Source organism: Moschus berezovskii, chromosome 2 (genome assembly GCF_049115385.1).
Source record: "Moschus berezovskii isolate FMDL1 chromosome 2, NW_MosBer_1.0, whole genome shotgun sequence".
Classification (NCBI taxonomy): domain Eukaryota; kingdom Metazoa; phylum Chordata; class Mammalia; order Artiodactyla; family Moschidae; genus Moschus; species Moschus berezovskii.
The window spans coordinates 25,138,563-25,146,197 of record NC_142461.1 but is presented as its reverse complement, the minus strand read 5'-3'; the positions used below and the strand labels follow the sequence as shown (position 1 = coordinate 25,146,197).

The 7,635-nt window shown below is 45.7% G+C and overlaps 1 protein-coding gene across 1 annotated transcript in view; it reads left to right on the top strand.

The window, feature by feature from the left end:
* The first annotated feature begins 205 nt into the window (after positions 1 to 205).
* ACSL3 (acyl-CoA synthetase long chain family member 3) overlaps positions 206 to 7,635 on the top strand; it is a 73,706-nt gene continuing 66,276 nt past the window's right edge. Inside the window, exon 1 of the mRNA XM_055397471.2 lies at positions 206 to 457. The gene's annotated coding sequence lies outside the window, so the exon portion shown is untranslated. The remainder of the gene's footprint in view (positions 458 to 7,635) is intronic.

Here is a 7,635-nt window from a genome sequence, read left to right as displayed (position 1 = left end):
TTCCCCGCCGACCGGCCCCCGCCCCGCGCAGGCTGCGGCTGGGTCCGGTCCGCCGCCGCTCGGGCGAATGACCCGTAGTAACCCCGCCCCGCCCCCGGCCGCCCGCTGCGCTCCCGGCCGGAATTCGATAGGCCCAGCCCCGCACGCGCCACCGCCCGCGGGCCAATGGGCGGCGGCCTCTCTGCATATGCAACGAGCGCCGGCCGCGGGTGCGCGTCCCGGGCGGTTCGGCTCAACAGACGCTGGTCTGCCGGCGCCGGAGTGCGAGTCCGCGCTCGTCGCCGCAGCCGGGGCTGGGACGAGGCGGTGGCGGCGGACCGAGCAGCAGACGGCCGTCCTCTCGCAGTGCGGCCGCGGCGGCAGCGTCAGGGTCCCCAGGAGGCGGCCCAGGGCGCGGGTGCTTGGGGACGCAACCCAGGCCTGCGTGGGCCCGAGGAACCGGGGCCCCGGCGTCGCGGTGAGTGTGGCGCCCGTTGTGGGCACGGCGGGGCCTCCGCGTGCGGCAGGGCTGCGCCCCAAGGGCGACCCTGGCCCGGGGGAGGGATGCGGCCGGCCTGGAGGCCCCGGATCCCCGACGTGGCCGCCTAGCCGGGCGGTGCGGGGGTACCGGGCCGCCCCGCGGCGTGGGTGGGAGGTGCCGCCGTGGGATCCGGGAAGCGGGAGAGGTGGGGCCCGGGCCGCAGAGCCCACGTGAACCCGGGGGGACCCGCAGCCCGAGCGGCCGAGCTGTCCGGGGGAGGAAGGATGCGCGGGGTTCCCTCCCGGCGCTTTGGGGGCGGGGTGGGCTGGGGGTTGGCCGCTTTCACTAGCCGGGCTCTGACGCGGTCCTCGGGAGGAAACACCCCTGCGGTTTCCGAAACCCAGGCTGGAGCGACGGGCGGGGGGTGTGTTGCTGCGGGCCGTGAGGAGAGAATGGGGGGTATGAGGTGGGTCGACCTTGGTATTTGTTCTGGCCGCGATGGGAGGCGATGGGCCTGGGATGAATCCTATTGGTTTGGGGTTGGGAGTTGAAGGTTTACTTTTCCCTAGGTATATTTTAATTATGCACCGGTAATGGAATGGGTAATTCCGAGCAACCCGAGCAGGGTAGGAATGATCCAGCCCGTTTCACAGATGGGGAACCCGAGGCCCAGAGACATTGAGCTGGTTTGTCCAGGCTGGCTTTAGAAAATGTGCTCTAAGCTATTGTGTATTTTGTTGTTTAGTCGCTAAGTCGTATCCGACTCTCTGCGACCCCATGGACTGTAGCCCACCAGGCTCCTCTGTCCACGGGATTCTCCAGGCAAGAGCACTGGAGTGGGGTGCCATTTCCTCCTCCAGGGGATCTTTGCGACTCAGGGATCGAACCCTCATCTCTCCTGTCTCCTGATTGGCGAGCGGGATTCTTTACCACTGAGTCAGCTAGGAGTCGCAGAGAGAATCACAGCTTCCACTCTTATTTGCCATGATTTGGGGGCAAGTTCTCGTGTCCAAACAGCAGTTCTCTCCAGCTGTAAAATGGGAATAACTACCACCTTAGAGAGTTGTTAACAGTTTTAGAGATACTCTGCAGAAACTCTTCGTAGGAAACCTGGAATGTTATAAAGGCTCAGTAAGTGTCAGCTGTGTGTCATCTTATTCCGCTACAATCAATTTCACAAGGCCTATTCCCTCTCAGCTCACACTTACTGAGCCTTTATAACATTCCAGGTTTCCTACGAAGAGTTTCTGCAGAGTATCTCTAAAACTGTTAACAACTCTCTAAGGTGGTAGTTAGTCCCATTTTACAGCCGGAGAGAACTGTTTGGACACGAGAACTTGCCCTCAGATGACTGCAAGTAAGAGGGGAAGCTGTGATCAGACCCGCCTGTTTGAAAATCTAGAGCTCTCTTATCCAGGCGTTGTATTATGCTGCCTCTCTTTGGTGGCTAGCTGAATAGTTGTCACGGTGGAGTTTTGAGTGGCCAGGAGAGCAATCATTTGATGATAACCTTTTCTGGTTCCCCAGGTTTGTTTCAGGAGTTGAGGGGTGCTGCAGAGTTGCTCCTAACATTGTGTATTAGAAGGTTATTACTGGGAAGAAGTGTGGCGACACGGAAGTGTACTGTATAGACTGTTCTTTTTGTTCTGGAGTGTTCTTGTGCAGTTCTTAACACGTAAGAATGAGTAAGGCTTCTTCAGTCACTGGCATTTTCCTTTTAGTCTTTTCCTAGTTCATTCTTTTTCTGTAAAAAAAGTTGGTTCTGTAGTAAGATGGCGGTGTTGGGTGTAGGGCTGGATGTACCGGGATGTACACTGGATGTACAGGGTTGGGGTGACAAATCACCTAGTGTCCTTGGGTCTCAGTTACTGGGTTTGTGAGCTGTGTGCACTGGATGATTTAAAGTTGTCCTTCTTGAAGGAAGGATGGATGGGGAAAATCAATCCCTGCCTGGTTTGGGGAGTCAGAGCCCCCAAAAGCCCCAGCGTTTTTCTTGTTGCTTGTGTGCTCTTCTGCTGTCCTGTTTAACAGTTCCTTATTTAGTTAATTGCTCACTTAGAGCCTTTAATTCCTGTTCTATGTCAGATAGCATGTAAGGTGCTGGGAATGCAGCAGAGAACAGAATTGATGCCATTTTTGCCTTTATGGAGGAAAGAATATGAAACAGGTCATCATATGAATAATAGATAATTACAAATTATGATATATATAATGAAAGAAAAGTAATATGTGAATGAGTATTGTATAGACTTGTGATTTAGATGGAAATTAGTCTAGGGAGGGGTTTTTTTTTTTTTTGGGTGACAAGTTCTTGGGTGAATAGACTGGGTACTATTAAAAAAAAACTTTTAACTTTGGGCATGATTCTAGATTTATAGAAAAGTTGCAGATGTGGGAATATTCCTATATATCATAACCCAGCTCCCCTGCTCTAATATTAGCACGTCACATAACCTTGGTTCATTTGTCAAAAGATTAATATTGCTACTATACTCTTAACTAAATTATAAACTATGTTCAGCTATCACCAATTTTTCCATGAATGCCCTTTTTTCTGTTCCAGGATTGAGTCCATGATACCAGCTAGCATTTTGTGTTCATGTTATTTTAGTCTCCTCTAGTATTAAATACTAATTTAAACATTTCCCTTTTATGATTTACTTTTAATAATTTGTAATAGTAAGTGGCATAGCTATTGTTTGCAGCTATGAAGTTAAAAGACGCTTACTCCTTGGAAGGAAAGTTATGACCAACCTAGACAGCATATTAAAAAGCAGAGACATTACTTTGCCAACAAAGGTCTGTCTAGTCGAGGCTGTGGTTTTTCCAGTGGTCATGTATGGATGTGAGAGTTGGACTGTGAAGAAAGCTGATCACCGAAGAATTGATGCTTTTGAACTGTGGTGCTGGAGAAGACTCATGAGAGAGTCCCTTGGACTGCAAGGAGATCCAGCCAGTCCATTCTAAAGGAGATCTATCCTGGGTGTTCATTGGAAGGACTGGTGCTAAAGCTGAAACTCCAATACTTTGGCCACCTCATGCGACGAGTTGACTCACTGGAAAAGAGTCTGATGCTGGGAGGGATTGGGGGCGGGAGGAGATGGGAACGACAGAGAATGAGATGGCTGGATGGCATCACCGACTCGATGGACATGAGTTTGAGTGAACTCCGGGAGTTGGTGATGGACAGGGAGGCCTGGCGTGCTGTGATTCATGGAGTCGCAGAGTCGGACATGACTGAGCGACTGAACTGAACTGAAGTGGTATAGAACACTAAGGAAGTAAATATATGGATATGTAAAATAAACTACTATATATCAACCATTTTAGTGGTTTCAATTTTGTTTAAATTAGGATTGCCCAGTATCAGTTTGTAGAAAATTTCTTTCTAAGCCAGTCATCAGTTGACGGGCACTTGGGTTGCTTCCATGTCTTGGCTGTTGTAAATAGTGCCACTAATATACGTGTACTCTAATGTTCATTTTGAATTACAGTTTTCATCTTTTCTGGAGTGGAATTGCTGGGTCTCATGTTAGTTCTATTTTCAGTCTTTTAAAGTACCTCCTTACTGTTTCTCTCTCTTTCTCCTTTAGTATTTATTATTTGTAGACTTTTTGATGGTAGCCACGCTGACAGGTGTGAGCCTCATCACAACCTCATTGTGGTTTTGACTTTCGTTTCTCTTGATAATGACGTCGAACATCTACATCTTTTCATGTGTGTGTTGGCCATCTGTATGTCTTTTTTTTGAGAAATGTCTTTTTAGGTCTTCTGCCCATTAAAAAAATTTTTTTTGATAGTTATGTGAGCTGTTTGTATATTTTGAATATTAACCCTTTGTCAATTGCATCATTTGTAAATACTTCTCTCATAGGTTGTCTTTTTCATTTTGCTTACTGTTTCTTTTGCTGTGGAAAAGCTTTTAAGTCTCATTTGTCATTTAAAAGATTCCTGCTCCTTGGAAGAAAAGCTGTGACAAAACTAGACAGCATATTAAAAAGCAGAGACATTACTTTGCCGACAAAGGGTCTGTCTAGTCAGAGCTGTGGTTTTTCCAGTAGTCATGTATGGATGTGAAAGTTGGACCATAAAGAAAGCTGAGCGCTGAAGAATTGATGCTTTTGAGCTGTGGTGTGGGAGAAGGCTCTTGAGAGTCCCTTGGATTGCAGGGAGATTAAACCAGTCAGTTCTAAAGGAAATCAACCGTGATTATTCATTGGAAGGACTGATGCTGAGGCTGAAGTTCCAATACTTTGGCCACCTGGTGAGAAGAACTGACTCGTTAGAAAAGACCCTGATGCTAGGAAAGATTGAAGGAGGGAGGAGAGGGGGACGACAGAGAATGAGATGCCTGGATGACATCACTGACTCGACTGATACAAGTTTGAGCAAACTCCAGTGCTCTTGCCTGAAAAATCCCATGGATGGAGGAGCCTGGTAGGCTGCAGTCCATGGGGTCACGAAGAGTTGGACACGACTGAGCGACTTCACTTTCACTTTTCCCTTTCATGCGTTGGAGAAGGAAATGGCAACCCACCCCAGTGTTCTTGCCAGGAAAATCCCAGGGAAGGCAGAGCCTGGTGGGCTGCTGTCTATGGGATCACACAGAGTCGGACACAACTGAAGTGACTTAGCAGCAGCAGCACCCGGGAGGTAGTAAAGGATGGGGAAGCCTGGTGTGCTGCAGTCCTTGGGATCGCAGAGTCAGACATGATGGAGTGACTGAACTGAACTGTATTTTTATTTCCTTTGACTTGGGAGACTGATCTAAGAAAATACTGCTATGATTTATGCAAAGAATGTTTTGCCCGTGTTTTCTTCTAGGAGTTTTATGGTGTCATGTCTTATATTGTGTTGCTCAGTCATGTCCATTTCTTTGCCACCCCATGGATTGTAGCTTGCAGGCTCCTCTGTCCATGGGTTATTCCAGGTGAGAATACTGGAGTAGGTTGCCATGTCCTCCTCCAGGGGATCTTCCCAGCCCAGGGATCGAACCCACATTGCTTACCTCACCTTTGTTGGAAGGTGGATTCTTTACCCAGGCGCCACCTGGGAAGCCCTGTCTTATGTTAGATCTTTAAACAATTTGGAGTTTATTTTTGTATATGTTTGGAGGAATGTTCCAGCTTGTTGTTTTACCTGTAGCTGTCCAGCGTTCCCAGCACCACTCACTGTAGCGCCTGTGTTGTCTTCTGGGGAGATTTTTGAGCTGGTTTGGTGAGATACTACTAGATGACAGTCTTGCGTTCTGATGCTATAGTTAAATATGCATACAGCCAAGAGTTTGGGAGCTTCTGTGCGCAACAGTACTTTTTAAATCTCAGTGTCTGTTCCTCCTCAGATCGTCACTCCGGCTCACATTGCAATGTGAAAATGAGAGAGGGACTTTTTTTCAAGAAGTCATTCTGCCTTCCTTTTGAGTACTTACAGCTTAAATATTCCTGTAATATTTAAACTTTCCACATTCAAAGGAGCAGTTGGGAAGCAAGAAACTTTATATGAGTTTTGGACATCAGGCTGAGATTTGGATGCTTTCAGGAAAGCTAAGCCAAAAAAAGATGACAGTTTTTTCTAACTTTAGGTAAGTAGCATTATATTGATCAAAAGTACCTTATGTAGTTTATATTTTACAGAGTGACTTAAAATTCTAATCTCTTAGGAGTCAAATGATGACATGGTTTGGGAAATACAAGCCATTAAATGTGTGACTATTTCAGTTGAATGTGTATTAAACCAGTACAAATAATTCATTGCAGTACCTTTACTGAATCCCATTTGGAAAGTACTGTGCTAGATGTATAATGTGGAATAAATAAAAAGATGAACTTGTAAAGTCCTTGCTTTCAAGGAGATTTCAACTTAATGAATACTAATATTCAGATTTAATTTTTTTTCCCTTTTTTAAGCTAACATGAAAGTGCTTTCATGTTAGCTTATTTGATTCTTAGAGCCTTATATAATTAGCGGAAATACTGAGAAAAGGGAGATTTAGAGGCAAAATTGCCAGATGTGGTAATTAATAGTAGTAAATGGATTGGGAGAAGGGGAAGTTGAGTGATAACTAGTTTATCATTTTGGTGCCATCAGTGGAGAGATGATGGGTGACATTGCCTGTGGAGAGACTAGACAGAGAACTGGAGGAGGCTGAGTGTGCCCAGGAGATGGGCACAGTGGCCAGTCATGTGAGAGGGACAGCCTGAAGCAGGTGTCCCTGCTGCCGTGGAGAAGCACTCACCACTGTGGAATGCTCCTGTGAGAAAACTGGAGCACCATCTGTTGGATTTAGCAAGTCACGGCTGACCTTGGCAGGAGATACTGATAAGGTGGTAGGGATGGGGTAGGGAGCAAAAGTAAGGGGAAGATGGGGAGAATGGGGATTGCAAGAATAGGAAACTGCTCCGGAGAGTGTTGATTGGTAGCATGATGTATACCTGTGGCTGATTCATGTTGCTATTTGGCAGAAAACAAGAAAATTCTGTAAAGCAGTTATCCTTCAATTAAAAAAGCTAAACTTAATAACAAAACATGGTGATGGGAAAGTGTCTGAGTTGGGGAGGTTGAGTACAGATGAGGAAGCTGTTACTTGGTGCAAAATGGAGCCTTGAGCAATTTCCAGAAAATTGCCAAGAACTGTTAAATTCCTAAAAATCAGCCACTTTTCACTGACTCATGACAGTCTTTTTAGGAAATCTCACTATACAGCATTGTGTGAAGCTGATTTAACATGTGACTTAGTCTTGATTTTATTCACCTTAATATAGTGTATACTTTCATCAGACTTTTGATCATAGTTTTTCTTTTATAAAGGAGATGTTATAAACATTAAATCTTGTGATTTCTTCTGTGTGCTATTTTTAGTTTCATCATAAATGTTTTCAGACTGCTTCTGTTTTCTTGACATTTTAAGTGCCTAAATTCTTTTTGTTTAAAACTGTCACTTCTATTTTTACTGAAATATGTTTACTTATGTTTCTTGTTTCCCATTTTGAGGAATAAAGAATTGTCAGATGATTCAGTGGGTTTAACTGATATGCTAGTTTTTATTTGGAACTGAAGATACCAAAATAGCCAATGTTTTGGATAAACTGGCTCACTATAGTTATCTACATTTTTGTGAAGGTATTATGAGGATATGTCGGGGGCATTGACTTATTTATATATCTTTCTTTTTTTTT